The sequence below is a fragment of the Sapajus apella genome, unplaced genomic scaffold (assembly GCF_009761245.1).
Source record: "Sapajus apella isolate SASKATOON/1434 unplaced genomic scaffold, GSC_monkey_1.0 scaffold66, whole genome shotgun sequence".
Classification (NCBI taxonomy): Eukaryota; Metazoa; Chordata; class Mammalia; order Primates; family Cebidae; genus Sapajus; species Sapajus apella.
The window spans coordinates 9710816-9733611 of record NW_022437006.1 but is presented as its reverse complement, the minus strand read 5'-3'; the positions used below and the strand labels follow the sequence as shown (position 1 = coordinate 9733611).

The 22796-nt window shown below is 40.7% G+C and overlaps 1 pseudogene; it reads left to right on the top strand.

The window, feature by feature from the left end:
- Nucleotides 1–6013: 6013 nt before the first annotated feature.
- On the top strand, nt 6014–7324 carry LOC116530420 (annotated as a pseudogene).
- Nucleotides 7325–22796: the final 15472 nt, after the last annotated feature.

The following is a 22796-nucleotide window of genomic DNA, read 5'->3' as shown; positions in this document are numbered from 1 at the left end:
TGTGTGTGTGTGTGTGTGTGTGTGTGTGTGTGTGTGTGTGTGTGTGTTTAAGAGAGAAACCAAAAAGGGTGAGAAGACTTATACTCTATCAAATTTGAATTTTGCCCTGAAGGAAAAATATAGTTATGAAACAAAAGAAGAAACACAATTGCAGAAAATTTATAGAAGTCCTGTGCCCTCAAAATGGTAAAGCTGGTTTACGATTTGGAGCTGACTAAGAAAATTTAAGTAATATCTCTGTTGAGTGACGTCATCCACTCCAGAACTGTGGGTTGTTTGTTTTTGTGGGGTTTTTTTTGGGAAACATGTCATGGAGGAATTTCCAGCTATGGCAGTTTCCTTTAGCATGCTACTGAATGAAACTACTGATGGGTCAGAGGACAGCTAGCTTCATGTTTGTATTATCTGCATGCCACACCATCACAAAAAAATTCCATTTTGGAATCTTTAAAAGCCATCAATATATTTAAAATAGTAAAACATCTTTGTCAAGCAAAACAACTATGCTTCTCAACTTTTTCCAATGACCTCCAAAGCCTATGGCAAAAATGGTAATCTTTGTGTAGTAAAATGGGATAAACATAGAAGCTTGCTTACAGAGAAGACCGTTCCCACCCAGTTTCCCAAAGGATAGAGGATATCAATACGTTGGAACACCTGTAAGAAATTCAGGTGCAAAGGTTGGGATGTTCTACTCTAGAACAGCTGTGGTGTTTGGCAAAGAACAAAGCTCCATGCATTGATGTCTTTTTGAGGCTTTGTCATCAAAGTCTCAGTCAACAGTCCCAAAAGAAATGTTGCCTGTTGCTGAGAAAGTGAGCAAGCCTTTTAAAGAATTTTGTCAAGAACTGTGAGTAAATGACACTCTACTCAGCTACAAAGAGATTGGCTGACCATCCCAAAAGCAAATCTTGAAGAGCTTGATTGAATTTAAAATAAACCTTATAGCTGTTTCGTTGTTTGCTGAAAGAAAACAAAAGCCCATTTTAGAACAACAGGGAAAATTCCATTCTTGGCTTCTTTGATAAATAACTGAGGTAAATTTTTGACGTTGCTTAAGGTTGTTGAAGAGGAGATTTGAGAGGATAACCACATCAATTGTCCAGCGACGGAGGAAATGCTTTTGCAACTGAGGTGATAAAACTTCATCAGGGAACTGGGATTGATAAAGCTTTATCAATTTCCCGGTAGGCAGGGATCCAAAAAAACTAGAAACACTACGATCACAGATGTCACAAATGGCATATATGTTGCTATAGCAAAGACCACTCCTCAATGTCAACTTCACAATCAAGACAAACACAGTCTTCTCGATGAAATTTTAAGCAGAATTAAAGCTAACTTTCTGTTTTCTCCGAACAATTTGGTTTTGGTTTCCTGTTTGTTTTTCTGAATGAAACTATTAATTTTTGTATATAAAACAGAAAAACATAAATCTTAGTAGAGGCATTTTTTTATTTATGTAAGAAAATCTATTTTCAGTGCAACAAAATTAATTATATGTGAACATTTGGGTGCATGCTTCATGTGCATTTTCTGCGAGAGAGGATCCATAGCTTTCATTTGATTCACAGATGGGTCTGCTCCTCCTCCTCCCCCACCTTCCTCCACTTTAAACTTTATGGATTACTGATATAGAGTACTCTAAGTCATACAATTCTTCCTTTGAACTCCCAATAACCTAATTTTTATCACCACTCATTTGGTATTGTGAAAAAAAAAATTCCAAGCTTCCCTGTTATATCTGAGTGAATTGTTAGGAAATCGCCACATTCTGAAATCTGATTGAGTCCTTTGTTGCTGGTGACCGAGAGTCAGCTCACACTCAAAATCTCTCAGCCCTGAGGAAGGGGCTTGATTTTATTTTATACCCTGATTAGGGTAGGGGAGGGGAGACCTAGCTGAAGTGGAATTTTACAGAAGCAGAATAGGTAGGTTAGAGGAGGAGGCTGGTAACTAGGAGCCAGGTGGCTCCCATGATTGTTGATTAACTAAGGAGGGTGTACGCAAGCGGTTCCCATGATTCCTGGTTACCAAGGGGGGCATTCGGTACTTTCCATACAATGAATCAAGGGGGTATTCACAACAGCAAGGGGGCTTGCAAGCAGGATATTTTTACAACAGATATATGTTTCTATTGTTATAAGTGCAACACGACCCAGCACAGTGCAGTCAAGGGAGAAACGGCAGTGGGGGAGAAGCTAAGATGGAGTCAGTCAGACTCACAGCTAAGATGGAGTTGGTTAGGCTAGCACAAGTTAGGTTGTCACACCCCAACCAACTGAACAGATCATCTCTCAGCCATGGGCATCCCAGAGAAAGCTTGAAAACTGTGTTCCCAGCCATGACGGGATGAGGGTAGGACGTGCTTCATTATACCCCCTCCCTCCATAGCCAGCATAGGATTTCCTCCCTAAGGGCTAAACAGAAAGCAGCCCTTTGAACAACTTTATTGCTGTTAATCAACTGCCCAATGCCACCCCTTTCCTTTGCGGTTTCAGCACAACAAACTGATGGCAGTAGTGGCCTGTCTGGAGTGGCCGCTGTGAAGACACTGGCTACAGCAGGGCAGGTGCAGCCAGGGTCACAAACTCCATGGGGCCAGTGGGACCTGGGAACAGGTGAGAACCATGCCTCCTACTGAGTTGGGGGGGGCAAGTGCCCAGGCTCCCAAGTGCAGCTGCAGCTACTCTGCCATGGATCCAGACCCGGGAATCCCTGCACTCTCAGGGACCCAGGAAGCCCCTCTTCTCCCACAGGCTTGGAATTGCCTGCTCCCACTCTGGGGCATCTCCCAACTCCCAGTGCCTACTCTGATTTCACAGCAAAGTTGAAGCCAAGCCCAGGCACTGTAGTGACCCTGACAGGTATGTGCACGTTTAGGGCAGTGCTGACATGCTAGCCCCCCAATCGCCTCAGCCCCCTCTGAAACTTTGGGCACCAATGAGCTCAGGGAGGCTGGGGGGAACTGAAGGTGGCTTGGCGAGAGCCTGTAGGCACCCCTTGTCATGAACAACCTGGGCTCCCTGAACAGCATGTTGATGGCCATGGGAGGCAGACAGGTTCCAGGATGAAAACGGGCAGGTCCCTGGTGAAGCCCTACCTTCAAACCATGGATGGCCTGAAGCCTGAAGGCCAGGCTGTCAGTTCCACCTGGAGTCCAGTCTAGGATGAAAACTTGGGTTTTTTTCCCAGGCCCACCTATGGCCACACATAGAGCAATCAGCACACACTTCCTCCCCTCTGAGCCCATTAAAAACCCTCAGACTCAGCCAGGCTCACACAGATGTCAGGACTACCAGCTGCCAGAAGGAGCTACCCTCTTTGGGTCTCCTCGACTTTCCAGGACAAACTGCCTATCGAAAGCAGCTACCTACTTTGGTTTCCTGAGAGCTGTTCTGTCGCTCAATGAAGCGCCACTCTGCCTCGCTCACTCTCCAGTTGTCTGCATACCTCATTCTAACTGGACATGGGACAAGAACTTGGGACCTGCCAAGAGGCAGTACTGAAAGAGTTGTAACACAAACAGGGCTGAAACACACCCTTGCTTTCACCACACTACAGGCAAGGAGAAGAAGAGAAGAGCTGCTGCAACCCTTCTGGGAGATCAGAACTTAGGACTCCCCAAGCCAGGGCTGTGACACACTATAACACCCTCTTTGGGGCTCTGTGGTTCCTGGCATCTTCAACCTTTTGGACACCATCACATTCTCCTATCCAGATGCTGGTGCCTGCACGGGAAGCTGCCTGTGGTATGTCTGGTCCAGCCGCAGCCTCGTACAGAGCCCTGCTTGTGCTGGCGCCTGGAGTCCTGCTGCAGCCAGCACACCTGGCTGTGTGCAGTGCCCAGACCCTGCGCTTGCTTGCTCACACTTTGCTGCTCCATGCCTGGCTTACCGTTGGCAGGTGTGGGATTCTGGCAGGTAGCACCAGCCAAGAGGCCAGAACAAGCCCAGCAGCCACAAGCAAAGCCCAAGCAGAGGCCCCTCCTGCCACAGAGGTTTCTGGCTGGCAAAGCAACCCTAAGGATCCCATGACAAAATAACCAGCATTTCTTCCAAGTAAAAGACCACCAACCATGGGGTGGTTCTGGCCAGTATGGAGAACATGCAGGGAGGGTTTTCATGTCCTCTACGTTTGACATCAGAGTGCTGACAACTCCACAATCAGATCATGCTAATGCAGCCATTTTTGAAGTTGGGTCTCAGGGAGAGACATGAAGCTCAATTGTGCATGTGCATGTTTCTCCTTTCAAAACTATGACTCCTATAATTTATTGAATATGTGTATTTGACCTCACTCCCCACTCCATTCAGCATAAATTCCTGTTCCCTTTGCCGCTTTCTCAGTGTATGCTTCCAGCTTCTAGCCAGAGGCTATCCTTCCCAGCCCATCATAATGGCCACCCTGCTCTCCTTTCCAAAATTATGAACCTCATCATTCCTCAGTTAATACTATCTACACTTTGGTATTGGATACTCTAGGTTTATGACTTGTCTCAGCAATATACATCTTAAAGGCATAAAGATGCTTTTTCTCCTAATTTAACTGGTTGTACACAATGCATTTTTATTTGGTGCTAGCTTAATTTTTAAAAATCCTATTTTAAGACCAGATTGTACTGATACATATACTTTCAAAAGAAAAACTTGAGACAGATTACATTTAAGAGAGTTTGATTTAGCAAAGAAGGGCTCACCAACTGGGCAGTCCCCCAACGTGAATAGACTCAGAGCAACTCCAGCACTGCCATGTTGTCAGAGAAGATTTATGGATAGAAAAGGGAATGTGATGCATAGAAAATGGAAGTCAGGCACAGGAACAGTTGGATTGGTTACATCTCTGCATTTATCATATTTGAACAAGGTTTGAACAGCCTGTGCCTGTGAGTGCTGCAAGTATGGCTGCTGTGATTGGCTGAGACTCCATGGCTACTTGTTACAGGAGTAAGTTATAGTCTGTTTACACAACCAGTTAGGTTATTTCACTGTGTAGGGTGAAACTTTTAGGCTGAACTTAAAATAGGTAAAGAGACAGCTATCGACTAAACTTAATTTAACAGTACTTATCAGTACAGTGTACTAATTTTGCATCTTTGAGAATTTGAATTACATTGGCTACAGATTGGATCCTAAGCATACCACATTTATTTCCATTGTGTATTTGGTCTCTCTCCCATTTCCTAGCATAAAACTCCTAAAATCCTTGGAATGTCCAAAATTCTAAGAGTCTTTTTTACACTAATGAGTTGACTGATGGCTAGCAGTCCCTAAGTAGACTCAGGATGGGGCCTGGTCACTGGAAAGACAAAGGCAAGGTTAGAGGGTTGAGACTTTCAGCCTCACCCCCCAATCTCCTGGGAGGGAAGAGGGGCTGAAGGTTGAGTTGATCACCAATGGCTGAGTTGAATCAATCATACGTATACAATAAAGTTAAAAAAAAAAAAAAACTCAAAAAACAAAAGGGCTGTGTTTGGGGGGCTTCCAGATAGCTGAACACATGGCGGTTCCCGGAGTTCCATGCCCTTTCCAACATCCCTTGCCCTCTGCATCTCTTCTCATCTGTATCCTTTGTAATAAACTGATAAGTGTATTTTCTTGAGTTCTGTGAGCTGCTTCAGCAAATTAATTGAACCCAAGGAGGGGTCATGGAAACCCTGATGTATAGCTGGTTGGTCAGTGCACAGGTAAAATAACCTGGAGCTTGAGGTTAGTGTTGGAAGTGGAGAGCAGTCATGTGGGAATGCTGAGTATCCAATACCAAAGTGTAGATAGTATTAACTGAGGAATGATGAGGTTCATAATTTTGGAAAGGAGAGCAGGGTGGCCATTATGATGGGCTGGGAAGGATAGCCTCTGGCTAGAAGCTGGAAGCATACACTGAGAAAGCGGCAAAGGGAACAGGAATTTATGCTGAATGGAGTGGGGAGTGAGGTCAAATACACATATTCAATAAATTATAGGAGTCATAGTTTTGAAAGGAGAAGCATGCACATGCACAATTGAGCACCGGTGGAATCTGGTGCTGTGTCCAGGGAGACAGCGTCAGAACTGAATTGAATTAGAGGACACTCAGCTGTTGTCCACTTGGATATATGGGGGAAAAAACTTCACATATCTGTTATCCGAAGCATGTTGTAATAGTACAGGGAGAAAGCTGAGTTTGTTCATTCCTACTGAGTTTATTCCTATATTCTCAATACCTAATGTAAGCTCTAAGTACTATAATTTCATGGTATATATTCCTATTCCAGAAAAGCTAAATTCCCCCAGATTTTTGCCCATATTTTCCCCAGCACCTGGAATGTTGCTTCAAACATACTAAGTTCTCAATAAATATTTGCTATATGGGGTAAATGTAACAATTCAATGGCAGATGGGTTGCTTACAATATATAAAGTTGTCATCTTTCCCTTTGAAGTAGAGTTGTAATGACAGGTTGAAGAGTGCATAGTTCTGGCTTTACTGTTAATTTGCTGTGCCTTTATATTCCCTCTTCTTGTTCACAGCAGAACCTAAATTCTTAGTTGAAGGGATTAGTAACACTTAAAATAAAAAAAGTTGAAAATTGTGACTGAGAGCTCTGTCACTATTGACTCTGTAAGGACATTGGTGTTTCTAAACCAAACTCTCTAATCGAAGAGACATTTTGTCTCTCCACCAAACCTGGCCATCCATACAACAAACATAGTAACCACAATTAATCATCATCATACACAAGAAGCATCCCAGCAAGTATACCACGGCTGGTCTTCCCTGGACACCATGAACCACACTGTCCAAACCTTCTTCACTCCTGCCAACACCAACCGTCTCCACAACTGTGAGATGCTCAAGGAGGAGCATGAGGTGGATGTGCTGGGGGTGCCCCACAACCCTGTGCCCCCGACATCCACAGTGATCCACATCTGAAGCGAGATCTCCATGCCCGACCATGTCCTCTGGTCCCTGTTCAACACCCTCTTCATGAATTCCTGCTGCCTGGGCTTCATAGCGTTTGCCTACTCTGTGAAGTCTAGGGACAGGAAGATGGTTGGCAACCTGACCGGGGCCCAGGCCTATGACTCCACTGCCAAGTGCCTGAACATCTGGGTCCTGATTTTGGGCATCATCATGACCATTCTGCTGATCATCATCCCAATACTGATTCTGCAAGCCTGTCAGTAGATCGAGAGGAATCATCCCAGCCAGGGCCTCAGCTGGTGACCTGTCTCCCATGTACTCCACCTTCCATTCCTCGCCCTGCCCCCAGCTGAGTCCCGTATCAGCCCTTTATCCTCACACACTTTTCTACAATGGCGTTCAATAAAGTGCACGTGTTCCTGGTAAATAATAATAATAATAATAATAAATCATTATACACTTACCATGTGCCAAGCACTGCGTCAAATACTTTACATTAATCTTTTTTTTTTTTGAGACGGAGTTTCGCTCTTGTTACCCAGGCTAGAGTGCAATGGTGCGATCTCGGCTCACCGCAACCTCCGCCTGCTGGGTTCAGGCAATTCTCCTGCCTCAGCCTCCTGAGTAGCTGGGACTACAGGCACGCGCCACCATGCCCAGCTAATTTTTTGTATTTTTAGTAGAGACGGGGTTTCACCATGCTGACCAGGATGGTCTCGATCTCTTGACCTCGTGATCCACCCCCACCCCCCCCCACCCCCTGGCCTCCCAAAGTGCTAGGATTACAGGTGTGAGCCACCGCGCCCGGCCCATTAATCTTCTTATTTAATCCTCACAACAACCCTGTGAGGGAGTGATATGGTTAGGCTTTGTCTCCCCACCCAAATCTCATCTTGAATTATAATCCCCATAATCTCCACCTGTCAAGGGAGAGTCCAGGTGAAAGTAATTGAATCACGGGGAAGTTTTCCCCCTGCTTTTCTCCTGATAGTGAGTTCTCATGAGATCTGATGGTTTTAGAAGGGGCTTTTCCCTGCTTCACTTGGCACTTCTCCTTTCTGCTGCCTCATGAAGAAGGTGTCTTTCTTCCTCTTCGCCTTCTGCCATGATTGTAAGTTTCCTGATGCCTCCCCAGCCATGCTGAACTGTGAGTCAATTAAACCTCTTTTCTTCTTAACTTACCCAGTCTCAGGCAGTTCTTTATAGCAGTGTGAGAACGAACTAATACGCGAAGGTACTGTAACTATCTCCATTTTACACATGAGGAAGCAGGTCTTAGAGATGGTTAAGTATTTTACCCAATATCACACCCTTAGTAGTAGTGGAACTGAGATTTGCATCCTGGCAGTCTGGACCCAGAGCCAACACCGCTGACTACTTCAGATCCTTTCATTTAAGGTTGAGGCATGACAGTGATGAAGAGCTGTCTTCCTCTGCCTTCATGTTAACAACAGCAGTGCCAAACTTTTCAACTGTCTGTAAGAACTTTGGGGGACAATTTTAAACCTTGCTTTCTTAAGCCATTTGTATGTGTGTTTAATATGATTTTCAAGTATCAAAATGTAAAGATTAATTCTTTAATCCTACCTCATATTTCAGTGTGTGAAGTTGTTAATAAAATGTGGGCCACTGTTTGAAGGTGAGGTGTTATATAATGTTATTTTTAATCTTTATTTTTCACTTAAATAGGATAAATTTCAGATATATTTCAGTATTACAATTAATGTCCTTCATGACTTTAAAGGATCAATGCCAAGAAGCACTGTTTCTAAAGTTAGAATTTTCTAGAGTTGGCATATCAGTAGGATAGTATTTTATTATTTTGGGGGGGAATATAAGTATGAGAACCTCACTACTGTTCCCTTCAATTTCTCCCCTCTAGGCCTTTATACTATTGTTTCGTATATTTTTCTTATGCATGTTATACTAATACTTTTTTTGCAGGGTGACATGCATTTAAATCCACAATCCAGGGATATTATTTAAACATAGTTTTCTATATAGAGATTTGCCTATAAAATTACATAAGCACCCAATAGATATTGTTTTTAGTTCTTTCTTACTTTGGTACTTAATTTTTAGAGCTTTTATTATATGCCTTAACCCTCTCACTAGATTAAAACTCTCTAGTTTTAAAATTTTCTTAAAACATAACAAAACAAAAACGAAGATACTCAAACTCACTTTGTGATACACAGCATCTTAATAAGAAGTAACTTAATGTCTATGAAAGAGGCCTTAAAAATATTGTTTAAACACCAAAAAAACCTGTAGTGTATTATAATAAACTCTACATCTTTACTATGCTTTTTTTTTTTTTTACATTTTTATTTATTTTATTTTTATTTTTTTGAGACAGAGTCTCACTCTGTTGCCGAAGCTGGAGTGCAGTGGTGTAGTCTCAACTCACTGCAACCTCTGCCTCCCAGGTTTAAGCAATTCTCCTGCCTCAGCCTCCCAAGTAGCTGGAACTACAGGTGTGTGCCACCACACCTGGTTAGTTTTTTTGTATTTTTGGTAGAGACAGGGTTTCACCATGTTGGCCAGGCTGGTTTTGAACTCATGACCTCAAGTGATCTGTCCACCTTGACATTGCAAAGTTCTGGGATTACAGGCGTGAGCCATCATGCCCAGCCTTTATTTTTGTGTTTTAATAGAGACAGGGTTTCACTATGTTGCCCACACTGGTCTCAAACTCCTGGGTTCAAGTGACCTTCCCTCCTTGGTCTCACAAAGTGCTAGGATTACAAGCATGAGCCACTGCACCTGCCCTATCATATCTTTTTAACTGTATCTCTGGTTCTTTCCTCAGTTTGGTATCTGAAGGATTCCTTCAAATTAGCTGTAACCTGATTATTTTGCAGAGAAATATACACTCCTTCACAGCCCCAAAACCTGTTTCAGTGGAAAAAGTTGCTCCTTTCTTTTTGTTTTCATAGGCCCAGGAGAAGTTGGGAGAACTTGAAAATGGCTAGTTAGTGGTCCAATATCACTAACACACACTAAATCTATTCCTTCTACTCTCAGACATTTCCCTGATGATGTCAAGCGTGAAACAGATCAGCATGTTACACCCATGAGATTTGACAGGGAGTTGTACATTGATATATAAAATGTACCTGATAAAAATATATTTCATTTTTTTAATCCATGGAGACCTAAAAATACATATAAGTACAGTATTTGGTTTGATTTACACATTAAACTTTACAGGAACATAAATAGTGTCTATTAGCAACTGATTTCTCGTAAAAGTAAGAATCTGGCATGCTGATCTGGCTTGTATAATATTAGAAAGAGGTTCTACAATGATATTATTCCTAACAAAAATGGCACTAATTCTAGGTAATGTTAAGGCCGAGAACATGTGGTATCATTCTTTGTATTCTCTACAGCAGCCCAGCACAGAGCTGCACATAGAGTAGGTGCTTAGCTAAGTGTTAAATATATAAATCAGCAGGGCTCTGAAGGATGCTGCCATTATCTGGAGTGTTTCTTTTTATTTGCTTATTAATTGACTATTTGCTATATTTGGAATAACACTTTCAAAATATTAAACTCAAAACATCAAAGTCCTCATTATGATTATTTATGATACACGAATCTCAAATACTGTGTATCTGTATTTTGTATAGTGGCATATATAATGGCATGTATAGGGCAGATGTCTCATTCACCTTCCTCCTGATGAACAAAATGGCTTTAGCAAAGTTAAACCTTAACTAAACCCTTGTTTAGTTAAACTCTGAACATAGGGTTTAACTGTTTAAGCACTTTTTATTTATTTATTTTTTTCCCTAAGTTCATGGATGAACTCAAGAATTTCTGCATGCCAAATACTCAAATTACAGTGCCAGATTCCCAGTTATAAATAGATGCTCAATAAATACTATACTTTATAACAGTGCTAAAACTGGTGATCTCAAGTTTATTCCAAATCCATGCAATATCTTCTGTTCTGATTTTGCTATAGCACTCTGAGCATCTACATCTTTTACATTGTAAGCAAAGCCCAGCCCAAAACCACTGAGTCTTCCTGTCAGGACCATGTAGACCCCCAGGACTACCAACATTGGTCTCACTTGCCAGCTATGTTTAGAGCATTCTCACAAAGGAATCTGCCCCATAACCATCTCTTTCTTTTTAGCTGGAAGACAGAATGATTCTTATTGGCATTATGTGCCTAAGAGGGTGCAAAAAGAACATGTCTAGATTTAGCCTATCTCTACATTGCTACAGTACCTTCATATCCACTTATTTAATGGACCAAAGTGGCCACCTTCACTCAGCACATGGGGGTATCTGCCTTTGCAAACTGGAAGAGCGTTCTTCTGATGGACATTGACCTGTCCTACTTTAATACGCCTTTCAGATTTCTATAGGGTTGTGCCCCATGGGGCGTTCCTTCAGTAAGCCAGGTATCCATTGTTGTCCTGCCTCACCCTGTGGCCAGGCCATTTTCCACTGCCCACAAGTCAGTAAAAAAACAAATATATGGGCTTTGCCACTGTTAAATTCTTTTCTGTCACTACTAGGAAAACAGCATGCAATTCAATCGACCAAGCTGATTTGTTTTCTTCTTCTTCAGTCAGAGTGGCAACATTCCAAATATGATATTGTACTTTCATCTTGGAACTGCTGTCCACAAACCAAGCAGCTCTTAGCTAAGTGAGGTTTATAGAGCACTGTAGAGCTCAGGAACTTCTCACACTGTTCCTGAGTCAGTCATATGGAAAAAGAGGCTCCCTGCTTGTATGTACAGTTTGCTCTCTGTATACATGGGTTCTGCATACATATTTAACCAACCATGAATCAAAAATATTTGGAAAAAAGTAAAGAGGCCACACCTGTAATCCTAGTTCTTGGGAGGTCGAGGCAGGAGGATCGCTTCAGCTCAAGAGTTTGAGACCAGCTGGGCAGAGACCCCCATCTCTATTTAAGATTAATTCTTTAAATATTAAAAATAAAAATAAAAATTTTAAGTAAAAACAATACAATAATAAGAAAATACAAATAAAAAAAGAATAGAGTATAACAATTGTTGACATTGTATTAGGTATTATAAGTAATCTAGAGTTGATTTAATGTATCTAGAAGGATGTATATAGGTCACATGCAAATATGACACAATTTTATATAAGGGAGTTGGGCATCCATGGATTTTGGTGTCCAAGGGAGGTCTTGGAACCAGTTCCCCCACTGACACTTAGGGTTGACTATATTCTGTCCTTGCATTCCCCAGGTGACATGATCCTGTATAAACCATTTCTGTTTTATTATGGAACTCTTCTGGGCACTGCCATCCCCAATAAAGCATTTCTCTGACATCACCCAAGAAATTGTGGGTATTTCAGGCTTCAAGATTATTTTATGTCCTTCAGTCATAGGTAGCTTCAAATAATGTCCCATCGCAAGGCGGTAAATGCTCCTCAAGTGAAAATTCTCTAGTCCAAAGACCCAGTAGTTGTTGCTGGAAGATGCTCACAGGCTTTTGCCATAATCCCCAGTGTAGGCTCCACACAGGGATATTGCATGGAGAATTTGTTCATACCATCACTCCAGCTTCCATTCTATACTATGTGGGCTCAGGAAATCTTTCTGGTTTGCATTTAGCATGTCCAATTAATATTGCTTGAAGGGCAGATTTACATGCCTTCTGTTTTATAAGATGAGGTAAGAGAAGTGTTCCCCAGCCAGGCATAATATCCATTCACATAAAACATTTGGGTAAAGGGTAAAGGAGACACAGGGTACATTAGAGCCTGACTAAACATTCCAAATTTCATAATTCTATCAACCTTTATATTTTTGTGTTCTTTCAATCTAATTGTAGCCCAAGTCAGGGCTTTACCAATGGCGTGTAGGGCTCTCATGTATCAAGGAGTCACAGGAATTTCTCTTTACCACCCCCGACCATATTATCCACTTGTGTACACAAGGCTTTGAGTCCCCAGCAGGGGATTGAGCCGAGGAAACCTGGCACTATTGTCTGTTTTTATCTTGATTAACCTGCCTGGCTATGGCCCCAGGAATTTCAGATCGGATTTCTCATTATAATATTTGCCTTCTGACTCTCGAAATTTCTCCAAGCTGGGAAATACAGCAAACGTATTTGGAACCCCTTAATGTTCAGGGACTAGCAATGACTTTGTTTGGTTTGTCCAACCTTCAATAATGTTGTATTGAGAACTTTGTTTTAACTCCATCAATTTCCATTTTATTCATCCCATTTAAAAATTGCCATCTAAAGAATTTCACCCTCTGGGATGAGTCCCATGACTCTCCCTCTCTTCTTCAATGTTTTCTTTATTTATCTTATTTCTTAATAACCGTTTAAAAATCACCTTCCTGGGACTATTACTTTGACTCTCACTTTTACCTTTTCCCATTGTCTGTTAACTTAATGTTTTTATTAGCATCTGTTTCCCATTGTCTGTTAACTTAATGTTTTTATTAGCATCTGTAAGACCCAGGAGGAGAAGCTGAGACAGCGAATCTGATAAGGCTTCCTGAACTTTTTTGTTTTGTTTTGCAGCAGTAAGCTTCTATGAGGGGTTCACATTAAAGGGGTAAATGCCACATTAACCATGGCATTTACTGTGACCTGGCTAATGGGCATTATCAGCAGGTAAATATCCCAGTCATCATAAAGCCAGTCCTACATGGCTTGCATACAAAGCATATGAGCTGCTTCATCTGGGGTGTTCCACTTCGTGTTTATAAGTGAAGTTGGATAGTTCCCTTTCTCAGGATAAACAAATCTCACAGGAGCTGTTATCCAATACCTCCAGCACTATGATTTGAATAGTTATTTCCTCCAAAACTCATGTTGAAGTTTAATTTCCAATGTAAGAATATTGAAACGTGGGGCCTTTAAGAGGTGATGGGGTCATGAAGGATCTGCCCTTATAAATAGATTAATTTGTTAAAGGAAAAACTTTAGACAAATTAAATTTTACTGAGTTTTATTGAGCAAAAATTCACAAACTGGGGAGTGCCAAGAATCAGAATAGATTCAGAGCAACTTTGGGGCTGCCAAACAGTTGGAAAACGTTTGTGGCCGGAACAAAGGAAGGTAATGCACAGAAAGTGGAAGCGAGGTACAAAACAGCTGGATTGATTACTGCTCGGCATTTGCCTTATTTGAACACTGAACAGTTGACAACCCGTGATTGGCTGAAACTTGACTGCTGTGATTGGCTGAGATTAAGCTACTTGTTACAAGAGTAGGTTATAGTCTGTTTAAATATCCAGTTATGTTACAGTGTGCTATGTATGGAGAAACCTTTGGGTTGAACTTAAAATATGTAAGGAGGAAGCTTTAGGCTAATCTTAATTTAACAAATCCATTAATGGGTTAATGGATTAATGGGTTATCTTGGGACTAGGACTGGTAGATTTATAGGAAGAGGAAGAGAAAACTGAGCTAACACATTCAGCCCCCTCAACATGTGATGCCCTGTGCCACCTGGCTTTGCAGAGTCCTCGTCAGCAAGAAGGCCCTCACCAGATGCAGCCCTTCTACCTTGGCCTTCTCAGCCCTGCCCAAGGGCTTTGTGGAAGGCTGAACTTGAGAGTGATGGACTAGGGTATCTGGTGGAAGAAATATCTGAGCAACAAAGCATTCAGGCTACTGAGAGGCTACTTTTAACCACTTGTGGTTACTTTTCACCACTTACATTAAGCTCTGAGAGGAAAAAAATGACTTGCAGACAAAATTTATAATCAAAGAGAAGTGGAAATATCTGGAAAACTCTTAGCTTGAAAAAAGTGTGTTAGGGAGAGGAAACCAAGGGTGTAGCTCAGCGACCCTTTGGCAAAGAAATTAGCATGAATACAAGGAAGCCAGGTGCTATTCCTCAAGACAATGTTAGAAAGATCTAAAAGTCCTGTCAGAGATCGTCAAGACTGACCCTCTTATCAGGCAGAATGATTGTGGGGGACAGGCTGAGGCATTCTCCACAGACTCACTACCCCAGAGTCCTGGAATTTCAGTGTGTTGCTTCTCAGCCTCCTGCTTTGTTCCCAAGCATCCCCAGGTACATATCAACCCCAGTTTAAGAAGATACAAGCTGTAATCCTTGACAGTGTCCATGTGGTGCTAATTCTGCAGGCTTACAGAAAGCAAGAGCTGTGGAGGAGACTTGGCAGCCTCCACCTAGATTTCAGAGGATGTGTTGAAAGGCTGGGACCCAGGGAGAGACCCAGTCTCAGGTATTCTGTTATAAGCAACTGATTACAATCTGAAACAACCAGACTGGTTGTCCCCTTGGGAATAACCTCCTGTGTGTCTAGATCACATATAGCTGTCTGCGACTGTTCCACAGGGAATGTGGGTTCTGCATCAACCCAAACATGTTCTCCCCTTTTGTAGCATTTAAAATGCTTCTGCTTCTAAATTGGTTACTCTCACAATTCATTTTAGTAAAGGTTCTTCAGGGAGCTGATGATACAAATCTACAAAACGAAATGTTTTCTTAACACTATACCATCTAGTTTTAATAGTTTCTTGGTTTTGCTCTTCCATTGACTACTTTCTTGACAACCACAGGTCTTAGAGGTACTTTCTGTTGTCTCTGCATAATTTGTTCCTTGGTGGGTGGCTTTGAAACTTGTAGCCAAAGCTCAGAACAACCAAAATCTGAGCTTGATCTAGCATCAAGGTCCAACCCAGCATTGTTTTAATTTAATTTTATAGATTACAGGTAATAATAACCAAGAGATCGCATGCTTCACTTTTTTCTTATTAGGTAGCATTTCATTATGCATCCGATGAAACATTCTCCAGGAGTTGGATCCATTTCTAAGTTCCACTGGTAATTTTTACTGTTAGTAAGAGATTATAGCACAGCTGCTGCTCTATATTATGGGTAGTCATGGGCACATAAAGAAATCAAATATTCCTGGTCACCCACCATTTTATCCTTTCTCTTCTCAAATCACACGTTTCCCTAATGCAGGGTGGTTCTAACAATTCTCATTTAACCGACACCAGTAAAAAAGTGAGGAAATGATAACAAGAAGAGAATATAGCTAATAAAGGATGCAGTATTGGCTGGGCGTGGTGGCAAGCACTTGTAATCCCAGCCACTAGGGAGGCTGAGGCAGGAGAATCTCTTGAACCTGGGAGGCGGAGGTTGAAGTGAGTTGAGATTGAACCACTGCACTGCAGCCTGGGTGACAAGAGCAAAACTCTATCTAAAAAAAAAAAGATATATTATTAAATCAGGCACTCCAATAAGTGGCTGAAGCTTAACCTCAAGGGGGAAACTGGGAAATAATTCAAAATACATGCCTTAGAATTATCCCAACCAAGGAGTGAGGAAGCTATAGTATTTCTGTGCCAGCTCTGAGGTAAGTCACTGATTGAGATCTGTTAGGGTATGTGTGTGTGGTGATTGCTTGTCCCATTGGTCTGCTAGAAGCATGGGCTGGGCTTTCTGTGATTTTGGGTTAGGGTGGGGAGTAGAAGGAAGAAGTCTTCAGGGACAGAGATTCAGATACTGAGAGTGAACGTCAGCCAGAGCACAAGAAAAGCCGGGGCACCACAGAGTCTACTACAGCCACCTAGAATTGTATAGAGATAACCCTTATAGCAGCATGTGGTGCCTTGTAAATCTATTTGTCTTTATTTAATCTAGTATTTAAATTCCATATCATTGATCTCATTTTTCCTTTTCATTAGTTCATCTAGGTAAGCTGTTAAATATTGTATTTTTTGAAATGGTGGCCAGGCAGTCTTCAGTGTCCAAGTATGGTTTGACAAATGTTGCATTTTACAATATCGAGAGCCATCACCCTGAGTTTTGACATTTACTACATTTTTGGGGGTCTGTATTGATCTCTTTTTTTTCCTTTGTAATATCATAAATATGTCTTCTGAATGCAATCCTATTTAATTCTCTAAGGTGTAATCATGGTTTCATTACATTATATTTCTTCAGCATTTTCCCTCCCACCCCCAAATACTTGTTAAAATGTAATATATGCTTATAATAAAAGAAAATTAAACGGAATGGAATAGTATAACTATTACGTCCCCTCCCGTTCTCCATCATCACCACTCTGCACAGGTAGCCATACTAAACATTCTGGCTCCACCATTTAGTATTTGTGTGACCCTGGATGGAGTATTTTAATACCTTCAGCTGTAATTCCCTCTGTGCTTCAATTCCCTCAGCTATAAAACAGGAATAATTTTTGTGGGTGTGTTTTGAGAACTTAGAGATAATTCAGATGAAGCTTTTAGAACAGTGACTAGCAACTGTTATCGATTATTATGCCTTTCCTACACATGGCAGCACAAGTCACCTTTTATTTTCACATTGACAGGACCATACAATGCAAGCAGTTCTGCCACTTGCTCATATATACATCCACCTTGTTATTTTTAATAACTGTGTAGTATTCCAGGCCTCTATTGATAAATCACTTCACAGTTATATATTTGTCACTACTTATAAGGTAATTATCATCATATCTAAATAAATTAAAAAATGATGTTTTGATATGTAATTTTTTTCCTGCCAGATTTTCTGAAGTTCAGAACTTAGTATACATTTAGAATTTGTTCATGTTTATTATAATAGCTTATATGCTTCCGGACTTTAAGGGTTATTGTTTATGAAAAATTTAGTTATAAGATATACATCTAGATAGATGATAGATAGATAGAAAGATAGATAGATCCCATTATATCAGTTAGAACTAGTTTTGTTTGCAAGTAACAGAAATTCAAAAGAACAGTGGTTAAACCAGAGTACTTCTCTCTTTATGTAAAAATCTACACATTCTATGTAAATGGTACCCCCCGGGAGTTGTGCAAGGCACAATTTGTGAAGTCCGAGGAGACTGTTCTAGCTCTAGCCATCACATCTACATTCCAGGCAGCAAGAAAGAGAATGCACAAAGAAGAAGGAACAAGGGGGTGAACCAATTACCTTTATTTTGTGTATGTGTGATAAAACATACATAACAAAATTTACCATTTTAACCATTTAAAAATATATGGTTATTTCAGTGGCATTAAGTACATTCCCATTGTGCAACCATCACCACCATTCATGTCCAGAATGCTTTCACTCTCCCAAACAGAAACCCCATACCCATCAAACATTAGCTCTCCATTCTCCCCTTCTTCCATCCCTGGCAACCACCATTTTACTTGCTGTCTCTATGAATCTGACAACTCTAGATACCTTGTATGAGTGGAATCATACAATTGTTTGTCCTTTTGTGATTAGTTTATTTCATTTAGCAGAATGTGATCAAAGTGCATCCACATTGTAGCATACATCAGAATTCCCTTCCTTCTTAAGGCCAAATAATGTTTCATTGTATGTATATACCATATTTGGCTTATCCAAGTTTTTTTGTTGATGGACACTTGGGTGGCTTCCACCTTCTGGCTATTGTGAATGATGCTGCTATAAACATGGGTGTACAAATATCTGTTTCAGTCCTTTTCAAATCTTCTTTTTTATTTTTTAATGAGACAGGGTCCAGAGTCAAGGCTAGAATGCAATGGTACGATCTTGGCTCACTATAGCCTCAATCTCACAGGCTGAAGTGATCCTCCCACCTCAATCTCCTGAGTAGCTGGGACCAAAGTTGTGCCACCACACCTGCCTAATTAAAAAAATTTTTTTTGTAGAGACAGGATTTTTCCACGTTGTCAGGCTGGTCTCTAATTCCTAGGCTCAAGCGATCCTCCTGCCTGGGCAACCCAAAATGCTGGGATTACAGGCATGAGCCACTGTGCCTGGCAGCTTTCAAATGTTTTAAGAATATATCCAGAAGTAGCATTGGTAGGTCATACGTAATTCTGTCTTTAATTTTTGGGGGAATGGCCCTACTGTCTTCCATAGCAGCTGCGCCATTTCATACTTCCACTTGCAATGCACAAGGGTTCCAATTTCACCACATTCTCATCAATGTTATTTTTTTGTTTTTTGACAATAGCCATTCTAACGGTTGTGAATTAGTTCTCATTATGATTTTATTATGCATTTTCTTAATGATTAGTGATGTTGAACATCTTTTCTTGGGTTTATTGGCCATTTGCATATCTTTGGAAAAATGTCCATTCAACTTTTGTTTTAATTAGATTGCTTGGGGTTTTTTTTTTGGCTGTTGAGTTATAGGAGTTCACTATAGATTCTGGATATTAATCTCTTATCAGACTTTCATCAGATATAGTCATGTGCTCTGTAGTGACATTTTGGTCAACAAATATATGTCATTGGTCCCATGAGACTATAATACTATGTTTTTTATGTACACTTATTCTATGTTTATGAAATGGGAGAGTTCTCTGACCTCCCTCACAAGATGTGCAACAGGGGTGTGGCTCATCTGTTCAGCCACTGTGTGCACTCTAACCCCTTACGGGAGGGGGAGCACATAGATGGGCAGGGGCACTTGCCCCTGGGCTCTGGCCCCTTCAGAGCATCAAGGGCTGGGAGTCTGCGACTCCTGAAGCACAAGTGGGCATGTGTTACCGTGCACTCTTTTAGCCTTGCTGTCTGCAGATGGCTTAAGTGTTAAGTGGTACCCAGGTCCTTGTCCAGCAGCCAGGAAGAATCAGGTTGCATTCATCCTTCATGGACTTGAAGGATGAATGCAGGGGTTTTATTGAGTGATGGAGTTGGCTCTTCAGGGGATGGATGAGGAGGTGGAAGGGGGATGGAGTGGGGAGATGATCTTCCCCTGGAGTTTGGCCATCCAGTGGCTGATCTCCTCTCTGATCATCCCCAGCTGAACTCCTATCAGTGTACAGATGGTCTTTCTCTTCTCTGCTGCACGGTTCTGCTGTTCTTCTGCTCGTCTGTCCCTCTCCTCATGGAGGCGGGGCTTTAAGGTTTATATGGATATAGGATAGGGGGATGTTGTGGGTCAAAAGGCAACTTTTGCACATGAAAACAGGACTGCCTGTTCCCATTTAGGGCCTCAGGTTTCCAGGTGGGCCTTTGCTGGGTGGGGAACTGCCCTCTTCTACCCAGTGTTTCCCCATTTTCTGTCATTTAGACATGTTTAGATACACAAATACTTAGCATTGTGTTACAGTTGCCTACGGTATTCAGTATAGCAGCATGATATATACAGGTTTGTAGCCTAGGAATGGTAGGCTATACCATGTAGCCTGGGTGGCTATATCATCTAGGTTTGTGAAAGTACACTCTGTCATGTTCGCACAATGACAAAATCACCTAGTGACTCATTTCTCAGAACATATTTCCAGTGTTAAGTAATGCATGACTGTATATGATTCACAAATATTTTCTGCCATTCCCTAGGTTGCCTTTTCACTTTTTTAATAGTACTCTTTGATGCACAAAAGTTTTAAGTTATGATGTAATATTATTTATCTATTTCAGGCTGGGTGTGGTGGTTCATGCCTATAATCCCAGCACTTTGGGAGGCCAAGGCAGGTGGATCACTTGAGCTCAGTTGTTCAAGACCAGCCTGGCCAACATGGTGAAACTCCATCGCTACTAAAAATAAAAAACTTAGCTGAGCATGGTGGTGCACTCCTGTAACCCCAGCCTCTTGGGAGGCAGAGGTTGCCGCGAGCTGAGATTGCGACATTGCACTCCAGCATGGGTGACAGAGCGAGACTCTGTCTCAAAAAAATAAAATAAAATGAATAATATTATTTATCTATTTTATATGTTGTCTATGCTTTTGGTGACTTGTCCAAGAAATCATTTGCAAATCCAATGTCATGAAGATTTTCCCCTATGTTTTCTTCTAGAAAAGTTATAGTTCATGAAAGGTGATCATATGAATTATGTCAATCTCATCATATCCAACTAAACAGAGGCCAGGGTTAAAAAGTACTCTGGGCACATAACATTGCTCCAAGAATATAATTATCTGCAAGCCTGACTATTGAAACTGCCTGTTGTAACCAGTTTTATCTAATGACTGCTGAAGCAATCTGCTGTGACTCTAAGACTAGTTTTACCCACCACTGTCACTCTAAACAGAGCTTGCCAGTTCCCTAAAACTTTACTAGTGCCAATGAACTTTCTTTCAAAACAATACATACATTTTTCCTTTTTATAAAACCTCCAGCCTTCTCTTTGTTCTTCAAACATGCTGGAGACCACCTGGTCTGTGTGTATGCCCTGAATTATAATACTTGCTTCCCAAAGAAAACATTTTAAATTTAGAGATTTGTCTGTATATTTTATTTGATCTCAACTGGTTTTAACTCTTATGTCTTTGATCCATTTTGAATTAATTTTTGTATAGAGTGTAATATAAGGGTCCAGCTTCATTTTTTTGCACATGCATATTCGGTGTTCTCACACCATTTATTGAAAAGACACCACCTATCTTTTATAGAACGTGTCCTGTAAACGGCCACGTAACATTTCTGCTTACATCCTATTGGTCACGACTTTGTTGCAGGGCTACTCTTAGCTGCAGATGATTGGCAAATGAGATGGTTGGTACAAGCTACTTTATTTTTTAATTTTAATTTTTCCTTTTGTGAAAACTGCCGATATAACCTACTTTAAAATTAAAACAATTTTTTAAAATTTCTTTTCCTCTTTTGATTATCTTAGAGATACTCTACAATAGTGTTGTACAATGATGTACTTTCATTTATCTGTACTAATTTTGAGAGGATAATTTGATTTCCACGTACATTATATATTCTTGAAGACCTAGCATAATATTGCAATAGGAATAAATATAAAATAAATGGTGATGGGGGTTGGAGTACTTTTTCAGAGCCTATAAATCTATTACAGTGATATTGATCTTGCAGCTGAGTCACTAGTAGGTTTTTTCCCATTATTTTTTCCCAGATACCTGAGGTATTTTAAAGTTTAAAGATGTATCTGCTGCATTTAAGTATCTCAGCGTCATTTCTAATGTTTTTCAGTTCATACTCTAAACAAATAATACTAGCTGTTGTGGAGTTTGGCCTTCTTCAGAGCAATTTATCACATTTAACTTCTATTCTAAAGTTACTGGTTTTGGAGTGAGTTTTCAAACCCCAACATCAGCTATTGATGGTCTGTTTGAGTTATTAAAAACAATTTTACATTAAAATAATGGTAAATGTTAAGCAGCAAAGCAGTCACCAAATTATTTAATTCTAAATCATGGAACTAAGGTGTTCATATCACGTGAAGGATAAGAAGGCATTTCTTTTTTTCTCTCTTTCTTTTAGCAGAATCAAAGGCAGCATGTCTGTTGAGCAGTTCAAGTGAGAAAAACACAAAAAGAATTTACTATTTACTTGCCTACCAGCTCTGACGTTTTACAAATCTTAATAATTACACAATTCTCAATAATTTAAAGAATTTTTTAAATTAACATCTAAAATGAGACTTTATTAATATTTCTGTTGTGCCATTTCAAATTCATATAAACTATAGTTTATACTATAGTATTCACATTCATGAACTATACTATTCGTATAGTACCACACTGTATCCAGTGTCTTGGTGACATGATGAAAGAGAAACATATGAAGTATGTAATCACTAAGTTTAGTGATAATATAAACCCAGTGATTATATACTGCATATATTCTTATATACTTTATATAGTACTATTTTTATCTTTTTAAAATTAATTTTATTATTTAATTTAATTAATTTATTTTGAGACAGTCTCAACTCTGTTGCCCAGGCTGGAATGCAGTGGTGTGATCATGGCTCACTGTAGTCTCAATCTCCCAGGCTCAAGCGATCCTGCCACCTCAACCTCCCAAGTGCTGGGACTAGAGGTGGGTGCCACCATCAGCTAATTTTAAAAAATGTTGTATAGACAGGGCTTCACCATGTTGCCCAGGCTGACCTTGAACTTCTGGGCTCAAGAGATCCACCTGCCTCAGCCTCCCAAAGTGCTGGGATCACAGGCATAAGCCACTAA